The 19,892-nt window shown below is 42.5% G+C and overlaps 1 long non-coding RNA gene across 1 annotated transcript; it reads right to left on the reverse strand.

Annotated features, from left to right (window-relative positions):
* Positions 1 to 347: 347 nt before the first annotated feature.
* On the reverse strand, positions 348 to 18,362 carry LOC119482444. The gene is made up of 3 exons (XR_005205427.1): positions 18,182 to 18,362; positions 14,676 to 14,826; positions 348 to 1,960 (listed from the first exon to the last, which is right to left on the reverse strand). It is a non-coding gene; the product is annotated as an uncharacterized LOC119482444 (long non-coding RNA).
* Between the last annotated feature and the right edge of the window lie 1,530 nt (positions 18,363 to 19,892).

Genomic DNA, 19,892 nt, shown 5'->3' on the forward strand with positions numbered 1-19,892 from the left:
TTATAAACATCATAAACTGAACTGATGACGTTTCACATGTTGGGGTCTCAGATACCCTATAGCTGTAAAACATGGTTAAATACAATGGATTTTCACTATGCTCTATATCTGTGGTTGTGTTGACAGAACGTTTTAAACAGCACTACCCCTCCCAGATCCCAAATGCAGTATTAGGATTTCTTTTATTGGAGTTTTATAACATCCATCCGTTTATTATCTGTAACCGTTTGTCCTATTCAGGGTCGGGGCGGGGGCTGGAGCCCGATCCCAGCTGACATTGGGCGAAGGCGGGGTACACCCTGGACAGGTCGCCAGACTATCACAGGGCTGACACATAGAGACAAACCAGCAGGTCTTTGGGCTGTGGGAGGAAGCTGGAGAACCTGGAGAAAACCGAGTTTTATAACAGTTTGTTTATAAGAGGTTTAAGGTAAGATGCAGGGAGTTAAACCTCTCTAGGGTTTAATTGACCCCAAACATAAGCAAGGTTACTCTGTAGGATAATATACTGTACATTCCTTTGCCTGAGAATAGACTGTGCTTCATTGAAACTTCCAGTATCTGAAGTGTTGGTTAGATTCTGGCCCATGGCCAACCTTATCTCCATGACGAATAAGAATAAAAACTGCTGCAGGAAGTCAGCTGGAAAGTTAGCCAACATGAGTTAAAAGTTCAAACAACTATAAATATAGGCCGGAATTATAATCCAAACAACCTCTTTAGTGCCAACATCGTCTTTTACTTTTCTCAGTTTTCAATTCATATAATTCACTTTGAATAAATGGCGCCGGAGCCCCATGCTGTGTTCTCTGTGTGGGTATTGTTAGTGCACTGTGTTGCTGATTGCCATCATAGCCATTGAACCCTATTGGTAACAGTATAAGTGAGATTTAAGCCTGGGTAACATGCGAGTGTGGAGGTGATTGATGTGAAATATGCCCTCCCTCATTGACTGGCTGAACTCCATTTTCTGCTCCTAATGCAGAAATCACTCCGGGTCCCCGGCATAATGATTTACGATGAATCTGTGTCAATGTTGAACTCGGCAAACCCCACGTAATCCATCTTGCAGATATACCTACCTACCCCGCCCCACCTCGCCTGCTCTCGCCCGCCCGTCCCCTTGCTTTTTCGCGATGGGAAGGTAAGGAACGCGTCTCTCTCTCTCTCTCTCCGTCTATAAGTGTTGAATCCATTACAGGGCTGATGTGTAATCACAGAGGACCTCTGTGCCCCCTCAGACTGTAATTACCTGGATACAGATACTCCCTCACTCCATCCCCTAGAGCTGCTCAAAGCCAAGAACTCTGTTAACCAGCATGCAGTGCTTTCAGCCTGGGTGGCGATGTGGAGATATATTTGAGAGATGGGGCCTGTAAGAAAAAAAATCAGGGATAAAATTGCATTTAAGTAATGGGATTTTGACCTTGCAGTGTGTAATGGCCATAGTTCACCTCGGAGATTGAATCATGCACAGAGCAAATCAAAGCCTGCACCTCGAAAAACTGACTGCGAGCCCCCCCCCCCCACCCTACACCATATGGAAATCTTTTGAGGACTGTACACACAGCATGACTGCACCGTGAAATCAACCCCCGTTGTCTGTCTTTGTCTCTCTTACACGGTGACATCGCTGTTGCTGCTGACAAACATTATCTTGTGTGTGATCATGTGCATAGTGTCACCCCCTCCCCTACCCTCCCCTCCCCTCCTTCAAAATAAGTCAAAGTGGAGCCGGCTGTGTAGACACAGTAGGCTGTCACACCGTGTCAAGCGGCGGTGTCAGCGTTGCATCTGTTGCAGTCACATCTCAGAAGACACAAGGAAGCGTCTCTCTGTTGACTTCATCTGTTTGTTTGGCAGCCCGCCTGATTGCTGGAGTGTGTAGTGGCGAGGAGAAGCGCCGGCTCAGTCGGTGCACACGCCGCCGCCGACGACAAGCCTAATCCTCCTTTTTTTGCTGGGAAAGGAGGGAAACAGGGCCCCCAAACAAACACACATCTCTGTTTGTGGCTTCCCCAAACACACACATCCCAAAAACACTCACTTTGCCGTAATCAAAGCATTATAAGTCTTTGCTGCTTGTCTTGAATACATTTTATGTTCATATAAACTATTCCTTTAACACACTGATTATAGCCATCCTGATACATCTTTACCTTTACACTTACCAAATAGAAGTTTATGCAGGTATACTTATTTTAAAGTTGAAATAAGACAGTATACTTTCAGTTTACTTATCAGAGATATACTTAAGTATACTAACAAGTATACAGAAAAGTCTAATTATACTTGGCTTATAGTTGTACTTAATCTTTTGATTTAGATATACTTAAGAAAAGTATAAATAAGTATTCTTGCCTTATAGGCCTACAGAAAAGAATACTTGTCTTGTAGTTGTGCTTACTTTTTTGATGGAGTAGACTATTATAGTGTGAGAGTTTGTAAAAGTATGTTTTTGATATGAATCTACTTCAATTCATCAAGGATTTTCTATGTTTTGGGATTTTTCACGGGAGTTCACTTTTTGGAGTTCACTGTGGAGGTATGTGGGAAAAACATCTTATTTATTTTTTTATCATCACAAAACATCCAGTCAAATAGCAAAAGGAGTGAGGCTCTTTATGTAATACATAAATCACTGGCAAATACTATAAGGTAAACTATACAAAGTGTACTTTCATAAACTAAAAAGTGGGCTACAGGTATATACAAGTATACTTGCAGTATAAAAACTAGTAAACTAGTTTACTGAGAGTACTTTAAAGTGTACATTCATAAATTAAAAAGTGGGCTACAAGTATATAACTATTAAACTAACAGTATACCTATAAGTTCACTTGTAGTATAGTTTATAGTATAGTTGCAGTACAAAATACAACGCAGATGTAAACTAGTTGTGTACTCAAAATTTACTATTCTCACACTTAAAGTAAACTTTTATAAATGAAAAAGTGGGCCAATTTAGTCCCAATGAGTATTGAAATAGTACACTTACAAGTATACTACTAGTTCATTTATATATACTTACTACATAAAGTATACTTGGGGGAATAAACTTGAACTTTACATAAGATAAACTTGAAGTATACTACTTGTTCATGAGGGTAACAGTGAGGCTCCCTTATCACCACAAGCTTCTTGCTAACAATTTGTTTTTTTTTGTTAGAGTAAAACTTTTGCAGAAACTTGGGTGAGAAGGAGAAATGGCTGTAGGACAGAATATCTGTAATTATCCCTAACAAGCTTATTCCTTCGCAGGCTGCCATTCTAATAGAAATGCAGAAGTTGGCCCGCGTTGGCCTCCGCGTCTACTTTAATGGCCAGGCGAAGTTGAGCCGAGGTGTCGCTTTGAACAGCAAGAACCCGGCACCTGTACCTGATCAAATCTTCAAAGATTTTACACACAAGTGCGCACACAGAATGAGTAGGACTTAATAAGTAAGGCTTTTTTGAAGCTGACCGTGACACCAGCTGAACCCTGACGCCCTCGCATGATTAATAGCATTATGGTAAGTCCCTTTTTTTCCACCCTTCTCTAAGTAAAGGATTGTTTGAGGCTGTCTGATCAAAACATTCAACCTTTTATTGGTCCAACTGTCAAAGGGGGCAGACTTTGTGCTTGGCAGTATGAGTCATTCTGTCTGGATGGACATGGACTCATTAAAGAAAAAGCTCTCTATGATCACAATAAACTATGTCACTGCAATTGATTAGTGTTTCAATGCACACAAACACCCATTTCCTCGAGAAGCAAGGACTCTGGGAGTTGAAGAATATATAGCTGCACATCTGGCCTCCAAGTTTGGAGTGAGAGAAGCACTTATAATCAGTTGCAAATGTTCACACAAACGCACCAGACTTCATAAATATGCATCCCCTCGGATAAAGAAAGAGAATAGCAGGTGATTGACGATTAATACTGACGTTACTCGGCGGGGTTATCACAATAACTCCGGACCCTGGCGATGCAAAGTCCACATGTGAAAGAAGAAGACGCCTGCGCCACAGCTTTAGAGCGGGGATTCAAAATGGCTTTCTCCCCGGCTCCTGGAAGAATACGAGATCAAAGTTGACATCCATCTGTGATTAATTTTACTTTTATTGACAATCGGCCAAAGTCGCCGAGACAAAAACTGTGTTTGACCCATCATTCAGGCTCATTGCTCTGCCACATGTTGATGTTTTGATGAGATGTGAAAACCAGATTCAATCTGGTTTCCAACTTAAAACGCAGAGAGACCACTTGATATGAGGAGTAAATACTCACACTTTGACTCACCGCATGCCAGCACCACCTCTTCATTCCTCCGACATCACAACACATGGAACAAACACGTCTCACACGATGACATTTTACACTGTGGGAGTGCGTTATGACATGCTACTTTGCATTACATGCGTGCCACTCAGGCTCACAGAGGCGTTGACTTATCAGGCTGTATTGCGACAATTGATGCAACGTTACAAATTCGTGACGGAGACGACTTGTAGCTGCTTATGCGATCTGAACCTTCAGGCGCACACTTAGTGAGAAACGCTCATGATCACTGCGACTGTGAATTAGGAGTAGCAGCTTAATGCTTGAATGAATCTTGTTTTTCTCATGTTATTTCCTGGGAACCAAAAAATATGAATTCCTGTTTTTAAGGCCAGAAAGTTTGTCTTCGTCCTTCGCTGCCTTTGTTGTCCGACGTGGAATGATGATCAAAAATGTCAGACTGTTTGGATTTCTATGATCCCTCTGCAGATTTCGCGATTACCATAAACCATAAGCCGAGCTAAAGCGACACTGGCTAAAATCACAGTGGGATCCTTATTTGTTAAGGCGTGACGCCTCATATAGCCCGTGTGTCCTGCTTTGAGCTTCCTCACATGGTGCCAGCGCGTACCCCTGAGTCCTGTTAGCGAAACCCCCAAGGGCTGAGGCAGATCACATTTTACACCGCGCAGCCACCCACATGAACCCAAATGATACACAAACAAAGCGCAAATATGCTCCCATATTCATGTTCTCACATATGCGCACACACACGCGCGCTCCCCTCCACAGTCCACAAACACACCTATTCCTTGATTAATTGGATGCCCTGCCTAAGCTTCCCAGATTAGGCTTTGACATAGGTTATAATTAAATAAGACAAATTCAGGAAGTGTACGAAATCTCTCATTTTCCTGAACAGAAATGTGAGTTTTAATTTACCTCATGCCGAGGCGAGCTGTGGTCACCTGCAGAGAGCCAATTCGCCGTGCATCGCTCGGCGCATGATGTCTGGCTCGGACAGAATGCGTCGTTAAAATAAACCCCCCAATGCCAATTTATGGAACAGCGGTCAAATATTTATCCAGTTGATGAGCTGGGCTGTGTGTTCCTCCCCGACAATAATTAAAGACAAACCCGAGCTAAAGGTGAGCGGCAGCCATGACATCACTTCACTCTGGATGGCCTGCTTTGAATAGTGGACAATACGAAAAGATGTGATGTGTGTTCTTGTGTCGTGCATGATAAGTAGAAGCGGGGGCGCTTTGGTTGTTTTTTTTTCAATGTTAGCATGTGCTGATGCATGCTGGGTAAACATCCTAAATGTCAGAGTAGCTGCTTATCCAAACTAATTTAACCTCCTCAACGGCTGTAAAGCACGGTCAGCCTGGAAATAAATGAGCTTGCCTTGTTGATCTGAACCTTTCACCTCCACCAAAAGCACAACACCCCCCCTCCGAGTCGACATGACGCAGTGGAATATCAGTCTCTCATCTGGAAAAAGGAGTATATCCCCATCTTCCACTGCTACACACTTCAAAGATGGGAGAACGATGCCCTAATTCCCCCCATATGGTAGCCTGCTACCTCCTCGGCGGAAGTTATATTGAGATGTAGGCATGAACGGGGCACTGGGTTTGTGTGCTGCGGGAAGGGCCTGTTGTGAGAGCTGGGGTTTCACAGCCTGAGGTGCTGCGTGTGTCCAATGAACAGCACTCAGCACCCTGGGATAACAACGAGAGCAGAGCAGTTGTGAAAATCAATAAACTGCTGGAGCTCTCCGTGGCCTCCTTCATAGAGAAATAACAGCATGCCAGAGTCTATCTGTGTCTCCGCTCTCTTTCTCCTCGGCTTTTGTTTTTATATAAACACGCTCACATGAAAAAAATAAGACACATAAAGTGAAGAAAGGTCAGAAAAAGTGTGCAGCCGGCTCTATATATAGTAAATACTAACTCTAATCTCGACGCGCCGAGGATATTTCTATACATCTTTCAGTTAAATATGCCCTTATAAATGTCACATCTAATCCGTGGACTCACAGCATTAACGCGGAGATTGCGAGACGTGCGTGGAAACAAGTCGGGACGGCAGAAAAGAGGGATTTTGCAAATCTCCCATCAAAGTTGTCTAATTATGTTAATCAAGAATTCTCCAAATGTCAGCGTCGCTGGAGAGGATGAGATTTGGAGAGAGGGGTTCTGTAAACGATGAACCAACCGAATCAGCCGGACCACAATGATCATAATGACATTAATTAATTAAAAGTTGGACATACAAAAGAGGCAGGCTTAAATAACGGGGAACACTTCAAGAGTGAACACATGAATTAATATCAAGAATCAATTTGTTGCAAGATAAATGTTTTCCTACGCTGAATCAGCACAGATTTCGCCCCAGCGTTTATGGAAATCAAGAGTTTTTGTTCCCGAATGAGGAATGTGACATCTGTAGAGAGTGACATCCACTAGAACTCGCTGATAGAACTAAATTAATAGAAGCATGTGTATGAAACATATTTCCCTCCACCGCTTAAATAATAAAATTGAACAAAACTCTTCAAATATTATGTCTGAGCATGCATTCAACAGAAGAGATGTTGAACAGAATTGCCAGACACATCCTAGTCTGGGACCAGTTAGATGAGAAGATTGATACTATTCTCAAATGTTAAATATAAGGCTACAGCCAGCAACCGGTTAGCTCAGCTTAGCATAAAAGCTGTAAACATAGGGAAACAGCTAGCCTGGATCTGTCTGAATAATGCAAAATCCCCCTAGCACCTCTAAAGCTCACAAATGAACCTGTTATATCTGTTACGTTTGTTTAAGGCGTACAGAAACTGGAGTGTAAAGACGGCAGATTGTTGCTTTATACAGGACACACCCACTTTACTACAAGACACGCCCACTCCACTCCACCCACGTCCAGGTGAGATAATGTCCAGGACTAATGTACTTATTTTAACCCAAACCATGATCTTTTCCTTGAGGTACAGACATACCAAACAGACATCAGAGAACTAGCAGCAACGAAGGCCGTCTGGAAGCCTGAGGACGGCGGATATACAAGCCGTTGTAATGATACATACGTGAAACAAAGCAGCGTTCGCCATTTTCACACCACTCTCACTCACCACTTAGATTCATTCCAGATGACCATGGCGTTGTGAAAATATCAGTATATTGGAATGATCAGATGAGATGAAGACATACTTGCCAACCAGCCCTCCTGATTTTCCCGGGAGACTCCCGTTTTTCATCGCCTTCTCCCGGTTTCCTCCCAGGGTCACAATTCTCCCGTATTTCTCCAAATTTATGGCAAATTTTCACACTTTTATTTTTTTCACCTGGACAACAATAGAGCTCCACCAACTGTTGTTTCCCGGCGGAAGAGAGCAGTCTATGCTTGCGACACAGCGCAGTTTGAGCTCATGTTTAAGCTGTGCTCGCCACAGCGTGCGGCGCCCAAAGTTGGCTTTGCTCAATGCAGCGAAAAGCCGTCGTGGCGCGGCGCAAGCCGTTGGAAATAACGAGTTTCAGAGCTCAGTGGTGCTATTGTCACGTTGTGTCTGAAAGGACCTTCAGTGACTGAGAGAAGGAGAGAGAAATGGAGAGAACTAAGAGAAAAAAATACTCAAGCAGGAGCAAAAACAAATAAAAAAGGATGAATATTAGTTTATGCCAGAGATTCCCACACACATTTTTGAAGATGAAAAATTAAAAGCGTCTTCTGTGTTTGCTGTTTTGAATTTACTCGTTGACTTACTTTCCTCACTTCCGGCTCTTCTTGTGCCTTGATTCGCTTTAGCTGAACAGCCAATCAGAGTGATTCATGATTTGTGTCAGGGCCTTTAACCTAACCAAGTAGTTTTGGTGCCTAACCTAACCTAACCAAAGTGCGACTGTTTTGAGGTTGTGTCATGTAGTAGGCGTGTCCTGTAGTACTGTGCACCTGCAGATAGACCTACTTGGATTCAGTTACCTTTAAACAGAGCCATAGGCTTGCTGTTTTTCTCATGGAGGCAGGCTCCTGTTCATTCCTATGAAAGTTGCTCAGTGGCAAATGAAGCCAAAAACCGAGTATAAAATTACCCAGATCTTCAGCATCCATGAGGCCCATAGAGCAGTGCACTAGCGTTTCCTTTAACACCGCCTCTCAACTGCTCGGTCTCAGCTCGCTCACATGACCTGCAGTTCATTATGCTGAAGAAAATAACTCTGATTCGGCTATTAGTGCATTTTACAACTTTTAGGACCTAATGATTTAAATAAGGGCTATTAAAGCGTTTGTACTGGGAAGGTGATTTACCTCAACAACAAAAAAATCCTCTGATTTACAGACGCCTCTTTCCCAATGTAAGTCTATGAGAAAAATACTTTTTGGGCCCAAAGGCATCACTAAACAGACCTGGACTCCTAGCTATTAAGTATATTACCCAAAATGTTAAACTATTTCATCAACAGCTACCCTAGTAGTGTGTTCAGAAAATAATTGCTATTCCTTTTACAAATTAGCTGTGTTAATACACGCTTAAATGTCCAGTTAGTGTGTAAGAATGAGTAATCTTCACTCTAGATAAACAAAGATAGGTAGTAAGTCAAGAATTTTTGAAAAATAAAAAATGCAACACAAAAGAATTATCAATTTATTCTTAATCAAAATATAATATTAGTCTACTGTGCAGAGTGAAACATGCTTTCAAGCGCCAGGCTTGTGTGTGGGTTAGTCTACAGTAGCAGACATTAAAAACAATCAAGCTGTTTATTGTGTTTGCAATAATTAGATCTTTAACAGCAGGAGGCTTTTTCCCTCTGATTCTCTAATTTGATACAGTATCGTCTCATCGCCGTGCCGCAGGTTAGCCACATAGGGAGGAAACATTAATCTAATCTAACACTTCATTCAAAACTCCAGGGGATTCCCCCGCTAAGTGTTGCAATCTCTGACTATTAAATTAATGTTGTTGTTTGTTTCATGACGGAACAAATAGGATATGCTTGATGAATTAGTTCCATCGCTGAGCAGAAAATTGGACAATTTAAATGATGCGCCGCAGCGCTTGTGGCATTATTAACATACCTGTGTGCAATATTGGAAAACTAACAGTCTAGCATTAATATAGTGTTATCACTTAATATTAGTATTTATATCAATTTGATGAAGTGAGTCATATTGAGCCTCGGAGCTTTTCCTGTGATATACGATCATTCCCATTAATAATTTGTTGGATGTGTTGCCAGGACACACATATAATTCTTGATTACTGACTGCATGTAATGCAGGTGATTAAAGCTCCTGTTACGTGCATTTTTAATGGAACTGGATGAGATAAAATCGGAATGAAAAAATGCTTTCATTTTAAACTTATGTGTGATTCCTCGCAGTAAGAGTCAACTATTCTTTAAGACACATACACAGACCGTGGTATAAGTCCCATAACGCCACAGAACTCTCTGGAATGGGCTTGAGACAGAACAAAACATTACACCCCATTTGCATGTCATTAGGAAAATGGAAAAGCCACCTCCCCCCCCTTGTGGGTTTAACCCCTTATAAATATATTTAAATATATAAATATCATGAATACATTAATTGAAATTGCCCTCACAACACAACCACTAAAAGCACGCCACGGTCCCAGTGTGGAGCTGCTTTGTCTCTCTTGGGAGAGATCATGCGTTGCAGATGGCTCCGTACACACCTGGAAACACCAAAAATCCTGACAACTTCTCCACACAACTTCTACCCTGACCTTCTCGTAAACACACACAGAGACTCCACCCTCTATAAAATAGTCACACATCCGTCCTTCGCCACCCACACCTCTCCCTCCGCCACATAATCCCAGACTCTGACTTTACAACGCAGACCGTCTCTCTCCGTCTTTTGCTACTTTCCCCCCTTTTTCTCCCTCCTCCCTCGCCTTTTCTCTCTGTTTTCATGGATCAGCGGAGAGAGCAATTACATCAGCGTCGGTCTGGCGGCCTGGAGATGAAGAGCTGTGTGGCTGTGGGCAAACACCTGGCCACGGTTAGAGGAGCAGAGCAAGAAAGGAGGAGATGCGGTGGAGACAGATGTGCTGCAGGTTCTTCGGGCTGTGGGCGAGGCCTGGAAGCAGCACAGTGTGTGTGTGTGTATGTGTTGGGGGGGTTTGAGTTCTGATGGAGAGCGCTGAAGCACAAACGTGAGAACCCACAAGATGTGTGTGTGCCTATTTGTAAATCATGTGTGGTTGAGTCGAATCAGCGAAGCCCTAAAACAACCCCCCATCACAAGCAGTTAACATTACAATCCTTCACAGCAGTCAAAACTCCGCACCGCCACAAGTTTCAGGCTATCCATTCAGCATGTGTCTGCCTTTCTACTTATTGACACAGCCACGGCCATTTGCATTACAAAAGGGAAGCTGTTTGAAAATATGCACAAAACATGTCATCTCTGATATAGCTTCAAGAATGCTTCAAACATGCCCAAAAACACTGGCACCGAATGTAAAGAGGACAATAGAATGTAAAACACTTGCTGTGCTGCCATTTCCTCTTATCTGTTGCTGAGGGATATTTAACTTTTATGTGAAGAGAGACAGAAAGAGTGTGAATGACATAAAAAGAAAGAAAAACAGGACTGAAAGGAGTTGAGCGGTAGAGGGAGTGTGAGGTTGCGTGAGGATCACAGAGCTGCTCTTTGACCTCAGTCTGACCTCCAGGAGGCTTTTAGACAGACATGTGGTTGCCATCTGGCCTGGCTTATACTATTCTATTATACCAGCTGATTTATGCTTAAATGTTACTTGGATCATGCGGCTATATGGCTGATTTAGCTTTAGTTTGGTTCTGGGCTCAAGCTGGTTTAACTCTATTAAAAGTGTCATAAAGAAACTTATATTTTTACATACTGTATATATTTGAATTTTAGTGGGTATATAAATCAAAGCAATTACTCAGATTTTGGTTTACCTCAAACATGTTATGTATGATTTGATTTCAAAATAAGTTAGGATTTGCATTAGACAATAAGTATGTTTGCTAAAGTTGGTACACGGCAATTTCTATTTTGGGAAACTACATTTTAAGGCAACACTGGACTTTTTATTCTATTACAAGGTTTAAGTTACTTTGCAAACAACAATTTTACATGCACACATACATACATACAGTATAAGGGCATAGAATGATGGATTGATTCAAGTTTAACTTTAAGAAAAGGTTTTAAGACACATGGTCCCCATTTTGAGATATGTGGGTGTGTATACGTCTTTATATGCACATGTGAATAATATGCTGTATATATGTATACTTTTGTACTAGATTATTGGTGGTTCATATTGCAACAACAAACCAAGTCCCTTTGTTTTCATACACATTTAATTAACCATCTATTCTACATTTACATGTATTTTTAAATTATTTATGTATTTATTTATTTATGTATGTATTTATTTATGTATTTATTTATTTATATATTTATATATTCATTATTATTATTACTGTTTTAATTATAATATATCTATTTGTTCAAGTATTTGTTGTTATTTTCTCATTTTTGTATACTTTTTGGGGTGTCCGGGGAGCATTGAGTTTTTTGGAATGTGTGTAACTTTGTTGAAAAACTTTTTAAAAGTTTTAAGTACCCAACTGAAGAATCAGATCTGCACTTTTTTAGGCAAAGATGTTGGCACAAACATGGCCTCAGATTTTCTTCTCTACTGTGCAGCCACCCCCGTGTTTAAACATGCATGTTAAAAACTGACACTGAGTGCACATGAATCATAACAATATAGAGTATGTTAAAGTGGCACTTAAGACGGAGCTGAGTTGGGAGCTTGTGCAGACCCAATGTAGAAAGCTGCACTAATTAAAATGACAGCTTATATATGTTCAGAGAGACAAACACTTAGCTGGAAAGCTTGTGTTGTAGAGGACAGGCAATGTAAAACAAAGCCTCTCTTTTTTGATTGTTGGCCAGCAGTGAACGGTGGTGAATAGTGAGTCAATCACCTCCAGACTTCCATTAAGGCTGGGGATATTTTTATCAAGCAACATAATGCAGAAATAGTCTGTTTTATAACCTGTTGTCAAAGTGTACTTGTACAAGCCAGACATGCAACAATACGAGGCAGATGCTGCGGCTGCTTTGGCTGAGCAGAGACGTCTCTAGCTGGTATGAAAAAGTTGGAGCAGCAGGCCCACAGCACTAGCAGGGGTGACAAATGCTGGTCGTATTAGTAACTTTACTGATACAATTGGTAGCCAAACCAAGTCACTTGGAGCTCCACCATAGACCGATGAAGAAGCTGTCTTCAAACATAGACCTACATATACATACATATAGAGCCAAAGACTATGAATAATGATCAATCTACACTCAATATCCCATATAATGACAAAGCAAACAGGATTTTAGACATGTTTGCAAATTAAAAAGGCAGCGGACGCAGAGTGGAAAGAGGGAGAGAGAGAGAGAGAGAGAGAGGGGTATGACATGCAACAAAGGCCCCAAGGTTGGAATCAAACCTTGCAGTAATGTGGCATTTGCTGTAACCACTCAGCTACTAATGCATTCGAGCACCATCAGATCTTCTTTGGTATGATGTGACAAGCTTTGCATGCTTGGATTTGGGGATATTCGACCATTCTACTCTGCAGATCCTCAAGCTCTATGAGGTTAGATGGGCACCGTCAGTGGACGGCCATTTTTGGTTCTCTCCAGAGATGTTCGATCGGGTTCAAGTCTGGCTTGCATTCACAGACTCATCCTTGAACCACTTCTGTGCTGTCTTGGCGGTGTGCTCAGGGTCATTGTCCTGTTGGAAGGTGAACCTTCAGACCAGGTTTTCATTATGGATATCTCTGTACTTTGTGCTCCGTTCAGCTTTCCCCCTCAACCCTCACCAGTCCTCAGGTCCCACAGTGTAATGCTGCCGTGGTATCGTGCAGGTGAGTGGTGTCTGGTTTCCTCCAGACATGATGCTTAGAATTGGGGCCAAACAGTTTCAATCTTAGACCACACCAGAAAAGCTTGTTACTCACAGTCGGAGAGTCCTTTTTTCGCAAACTCCAAGCAGGCTTCATGTGTCTTTCACTGAGGAGAGGCTTCCGTTGGACCACTCTTGAATGAAGAATTATGGAGGCCTCAGGGAACCTTCAATGCAGTATAATTTTTTGTAGCGGGTCTCTGAGCTCTGCAGACCATTCCTTCGACTTCATGGCTTGTTTTTTAATCTCTGATGTGCATTGTCAGCTGTGAGACCTCACATAGAGAGGCATGGGCCTTTCCGAATCACATCCAATCAATTGAATTCACCACAGGTGGACTCCAAAAAAGGTGTAGAAACATCTCAAAGATGATCAAGAGAAATGGGAGACTCCTGAGCTAAATTTCAAGTGTCATAGCAAAGGGTCTGAATACCTGTTATGTTAATGTGATATTTCTGTGATATTTCTCATTTCTAAAAAAATGTCATTATGGGGCATTGAGGGGGGAAATCAATTTAAATTATTTAAGCATAAGGATGTAAAATAACAAAATGTCGAAAAAAATGAAGGGTAAATGTAAATGCAATGTATTACAATTTTGTCTGCGTTCAAAAGAAGGTAATGTACTTTAATGTAGATCTAGGTGATGCAGTTCTATCCGAGGATGCTGGTCTTTGTTCTCCTCAGCTCTATAATAAACCAACTCAGAGGCACTTGTTGCAGAGGAGCTGTAGAGCCACAGCACGCCTCCTAGCCAATTAACAGTAAAATCAACCCAAACAGATTTCCAATTGATAAATCTTTAATGATACCAGGGATTTTACACAAATGCACACTTGACAGTGCTAATTTAAAGCAAATAGAAGGCTTGATTAAAAATCCCCCAGGCATGGTGGGGGGAAGATAAATGTTTGAATAATTTATCAGATTTAATTGACACGACTGCGATGTTGTAAACAGAAATGTTTTGATGTCAGTAATGCATTTTGACGCGGTTGAGATTTTGGGACGGATCCAACGAAGGGAGCGGTGGAATTTGGGAAAGTGGGGAGGACAGAGGGGGGATGTAGGGTACCCTCTATTTACATCCAGATCAAGCTGCATGTACAAGCACTACTGGGTATTTTTTTATCATAACGAATAAAAAAATAAATAAATAAAAGGCAGGAAAAGTGCTGGGCTATGATAGGCAGTGAAAGTGATCAGCAAACACAATGATACACAAGCCTGGGAGCCAGCCCGAGGCTACAGCGCTGCGGTTTGACCCCGAGAATGTCACACTAAACAAGGATGTAAATACTGCGAGAACTGAGAGAGGAAAGAGGAAGAGATAGATAGAGGGAATGAAGGGGGAGGAAGCACATATGGTGTTTGTCACCGCATGCACTGCACACAAAAATACAAGCATATATAGAAAAAGCATCAGAAAGAAATACCTTGACATATTCCACAGGCTCATGTTCCACGGGGGACGTAGCAGGGGTTACACGACCAGCAGGTGCAGGGCCACCGCTTGTCCGATAAGACACCGATCTGCATGTGTCCGTCCGCTTTTCCCCGCGTCCGCCTGGTAAACATGCCGGTTATCTGCAAACAAACAGAGTTTACCGGTGACTATGAATGAATGCATCAAATTTTGATGGAACTGCCATGTCGGGCATCCGAATGCATCTCCGCCATGATACAATGTACACCTGAATACATGAATAGCCAACAAGGAGGCCCTTCGCTGTTTGTAGGGGGGTAATGTTGACTGAATTTTTTAAAAGATGTTATTTTGATTTGACACGACTGCTGGCTCAGTGGAGTTCGGAGGGGGCGAGATACAAGAAGACAGAAAAATCATGCAAGGGCGGCCAGCGTCTGGGGAAGAGGCAGGGTAAACAGCATCGGGGAGAAGCTCGGGGAGGACGGAGACAAAAGACAATCAGCTGGTGAGGGATGGAATCACCATATTGACTGTCATGGGGACAGTATAGAAAGATGGAAGGGAGGGGGTGAGGAGGAGACAGAAGCCAAGCAGATAAACAGATCCAAAGATGACAGGCTCACAGTGACAATCCAACACATAAAAACATAAAAGCACTAACACACAAAGGCACCCAGATGCAAAGATGCATTGTAGAATCAGATGTCAGCATTATACAGACAGCAAAATAAAGTCACCCAGACTGCCTGCAGGTAATGGAAGTAATTGGCACCATTTGTTTTTTCTTTTCTTACACCTTCAAAATTCACTCCCAACAATGACAATAAGAGTCACCGTACTGCACACACAATGCAAAAAAAAGGTGGCTAGGAGCGAAGCTGACATTACAACACATGCGTTTATGTCGCCTGACGATGTATCGCTTCCACATCAAAGGAAAAAAGCTCACCTTTTGCAAAAGCAAAGCGAGGGCGAAATAAGTGGAGGCCCTCGCTTTATTAACTCCCAATCAATAAACATGCAGTCGGCGGCGAGGTAATCAGGAAACACTGGCAAATGGCCTGACAATGTATCAAAGCCGACGCTCCGAGGCGACGGCACAAACTCTAACAAGCATTTTATTACCGGTAGCTGTTACTGACATTAGTCAAAAAACCAAGAGAGATAAAATAGAATAAGGAATGCAGCGTGGCTGGCTGAGAAGGCCCCTCGGCTGAGAGTGTGCACCTCGCGCGTTTGATAGCCGCACGCCTCCTCTTTGATATGATAACAAATATAAATTGTTTCAAAAACATCAAATGGGCAGCGAGCGAGAGGCAGACTTGCTGCGACGGGTGTCTGGTGTAGGGGGCGATGAAGCTGCTTGTCCACAGACGTGGTGATGATTATTTGTCTGATGATGAGTTCAAGTTTTGGCAGAAACAAAACAACTCTGCAAAAAATAGCTCTTGTGTGTCGTTGATGTCCAACGTTCCACGGTGCGGTGGAAGAACTATTCAGAACCTTTATTTAAAGGTGCAGTGTGTGGGATTTGGCGGCATCTAGCGGTGAGGTTGCAGATTGCAACCACCTGAAACTTCCCCGGTGGCCAATGTCGAAATGTGGCGGCCGGCTCTGTGGAGAGGACGTGCTCCGTATGTAGATATAAACGGCTCATTCTAAGGTAACAAAAACACAATGATTCTTATTTCAGGTGATTATACACTAAATAAAACATACTTATTAATATTATGTACCTTTCCTGCCTATAGATCCCCCTAAATGCTACACACTTTTCCTTTAAAAGTTCCAATATATTAATGTAAAGTAAAAGTCCTGCATTCAAAATTCCACTTTAGTAAAAGTAGAAGCGTTATCAGGAAAATGTACTTAAAGTGCCAAAAGTGAAAGTACTCGTTCTGGAAAATACACTCATTTGCTTTCTTGTTGAGGCTTAGATGAGAAGATTGACACCACTCTCATGTTTTTACGTTAAATAAAAGGCTACAGCCAGTAGCCAGTTAGCTTAGTTTAGCATAAAGACTAGAAACATGGGGAAACAGCTGGTCTGGCTCCGTCCAAAGGTAACAAAAGACACCTACAAGCACCTTTAAAGCTCAATAATTCACATATTAGGCTACATCTTGTTTGTTTAATGTGTATAAAAACCAAAGAGTAAAAACGACAATATTATATATGTGCTTATGCTAAGCTAGGCGAAGCTAAGCTAAGCTAGCTCAAACGTAGCTTATATGTTCACCATACAATCATGAGTGTGGTGTCAATCTTCTCATCTAACACGCTCAGCAAGAAAGCGAATAAGGGAATTCCCTAAAATGTTGAACTATTCCTTTAACTGTGGTCTTAAGGACGCTAAATATGAGATTGGGAGCATTTCAATTGCCTCCGCACGGCTCTCAACATGGCGGCAGCTGAGCGGCGGTGGTGGCGGTGGCGGTGGTGGCGGCGGTGGCGATGGTGGCAGCGTTATCAGCTGTAACCGCTGTATGAGAGCAGTGCAGAGCAGTGGCTGTGAGCTAGCCAGTGGGGCACGCTCACATGCACAAACATGCACTAAAAGCATGCAAGGCCGGCCCGGCTATGTCAACAAAGCACAGAGAAGTTCGGATTACAGAGCACCTTTAACCTTTATCTGTAATACAAATAGTGAAGAAAAAAGCAAAAATATTCCCAGTATAGTAGGCCTACAGTAAAAGTATAAAGTAACATGAAATATAGATAAAGTACATTAAAAGTACCCCAAAACTTTACTTCAGTACAGTACTTAAGTGATGCACTTAGCTCCTTTCCACCCCTGCCAAGGTCTACCTCATCCCATTTGTCTGTAGCCATGCTGTTACAGTTTGGGGGGCTTGTTCGGGGGCCAGCTTCTCACCCCAAGGATCGCACACAGGTGAGGAACCGAGATTGAAACTCGCTCCTCCCGTCAGCTAATTTGTTTGTTTCGTTCTGGGGGCATAGCCGATATTAAAAGGAGATCCTGAGCGAAGCGGCAGTGGGGGGAAGGAGGGATGGAGGGAGCTGGGGAGTCAGGGAGGAAGGGGGGAGGGAAGAAGGGAGGGAGGTACGAGTTTACAAGCCCCAGGTACGGTGAATGGGTGAGTGAGAAGATGCAGAAAAAGAAGGCAGTGAGGGAGAGGAAAAAAAAAAAAAAAAAAAAAATCTCATCCAAATAACTTTCACCCCGTGGGCGCTAAAATGCAAATCACAGATCAAAGAGGTTTGGAATGGAAACTAGCGAGATTGGGAGAGAATATCATCAAGCCGGGGTTATATATGTATGTTCAGGATGTGAGAGAGACATGCTGGACCCAGGTAATGGAGCTGACCTGTACTTGAACACTGCCCCCCCGCTGCCACTATCATTTCCCCGCCTGCCTTCTCCCAGGATTATAGCATGTACAGTACACTGGAAAGTAATTTAGTTTCTCCGTACAGTACCTTTCTTCCCTTTTCTCTGTTTATACAGCCTTTTCATCAGCCACTGAACGTGCAGTTTACACAGACACAAACCTCCTCTCAAAGCAGTGGCGAATTCCCCTCTTGCGTGTTGACACTGGATTGATGTTTGGCGACTACAGCCGGGCCTGTTTGCATGTCGCAGACGTTTTCCCCTTGCCTCAGCACACGGCGAACTGTAGAAAACAGATTAATGTCAGGGAAGGAAAGCGAAGAAGCGTTCACAGAACAGAACAACAAGCAGCGTTTGGGAATGTGTGTCTGCATGGCGAACGGAGAAGAAGTTTGCCAGCTTTGAGTGGTGTTTGATTTCGTTTTACAAGAAGCAAATGGAAATCATCCCAAAATGCACCTTGCTAGAACAAGATTAAACGTGTTAAATCTAAATACAGTGTATTCACATCTGCTTCTACACACACAGAGAACAAGCAGTGGGTGGAAGTGGGTGTGGGCCGAGCTATAGATAGGAGCGGAAAGGATGTGACTCGGCACCAGGAGTCTCTCCACATTAATGCCTAATTAATGTCTGTCTCCCCATTAATGTCTAATTAATAATTCATGTCTGTCTCTTCCACCTGAAGCTGTCATAACTTTTCTTGTATCCCGGCATCAAATGTGACAGTGTTGCCTCGTGGCACGGTGCACTTTTGTTGTCGGCGTCTGACTTAAAACTGGCAAAAGAAAGCTTTTTATAATGACATATCATTATGTAAACAGATTATTTCTGTGTATTTTTCAATACAGATTTTGTTCATGATGGTTTTGCCTTTTTGATGTCACAACTGGCCTACATTATGTGACATAATTCCTGTCCTTTATTATCACGGTAACACTGGCAACCAGCAGGAAATAGAGCCAAAAGCATGACTCACAGACAAAAGTGAAAGCCAGAGTCTTTACTTGGCAAAAACACAGAGTGGATTACAGGAAACTGTCCGGTGAAGACAAACGATGCTAACGAAAACACTAGACTTGTCAAAAAAATACAGAAGCAAAGTGTTAAACACTAGGAATTAACTGGGAATAATATCACTGGAACACTCACCAAAACATTAAAGACGACCTGGCACAGATATATGGGAGCACATGGACTAAACACACAATGGAGGAAGGGTGATTATGGACAGGTGAAACTCATCAGGGCGGAGTATCACACAGGCGGGAAACACACAAGGTGAGCTCGCCAAAATAAAACAGGAAATAACAACTGAAAACTGGAAACCAAGGCCTATTTAAAGATGCTGGGACATGGTTTTGTGCTATTGGGTATGACACATGCGCATTGTAACTGTGGGCGTGAATTGGCTCAATTTTGCCGAGTGCAGATCAGATTTTACTGCACGTGTTGTATACTCCTAAGCTGTGATGCGTTGAAGACACGTGACATCTCCTCATTTCACCCTTCTTGCTGGAAACAAGGAAAACAGAACTTAGACTCAGGACCGGGATGTAACATGTATAGCTGCACAGTGACAACATGACAGTACATTTGTTCCAGTGGTCGAAAGTATCTAAGTACTTTACTCAAGTACTGCACTGCGGGAAATATAGTAGTTTTTATTCCACAACATTGTTTCTCTTTAGTCATCTCACGACCCCTCAGATTTATCTTGTGACCTCTCTGAAGGGGGCCTGACCCCTAGGTTGGGAACCAGTGGACATATGGTGCCTTCAAATGAAACTCGTGAGCTCGTATTTACAACATGGGAAGTCGTGTACACATATGCTTGGCGTTCAAGTGGTTAAGTCGTGAGAACACTGCTGC

This window comes from Sebastes umbrosus, chromosome 23, assembly GCF_015220745.1.
Source record: "Sebastes umbrosus isolate fSebUmb1 chromosome 23, fSebUmb1.pri, whole genome shotgun sequence".
Taxonomy (NCBI): Eukaryota; Metazoa; Chordata; class Actinopteri; order Perciformes; family Sebastidae; genus Sebastes; species Sebastes umbrosus.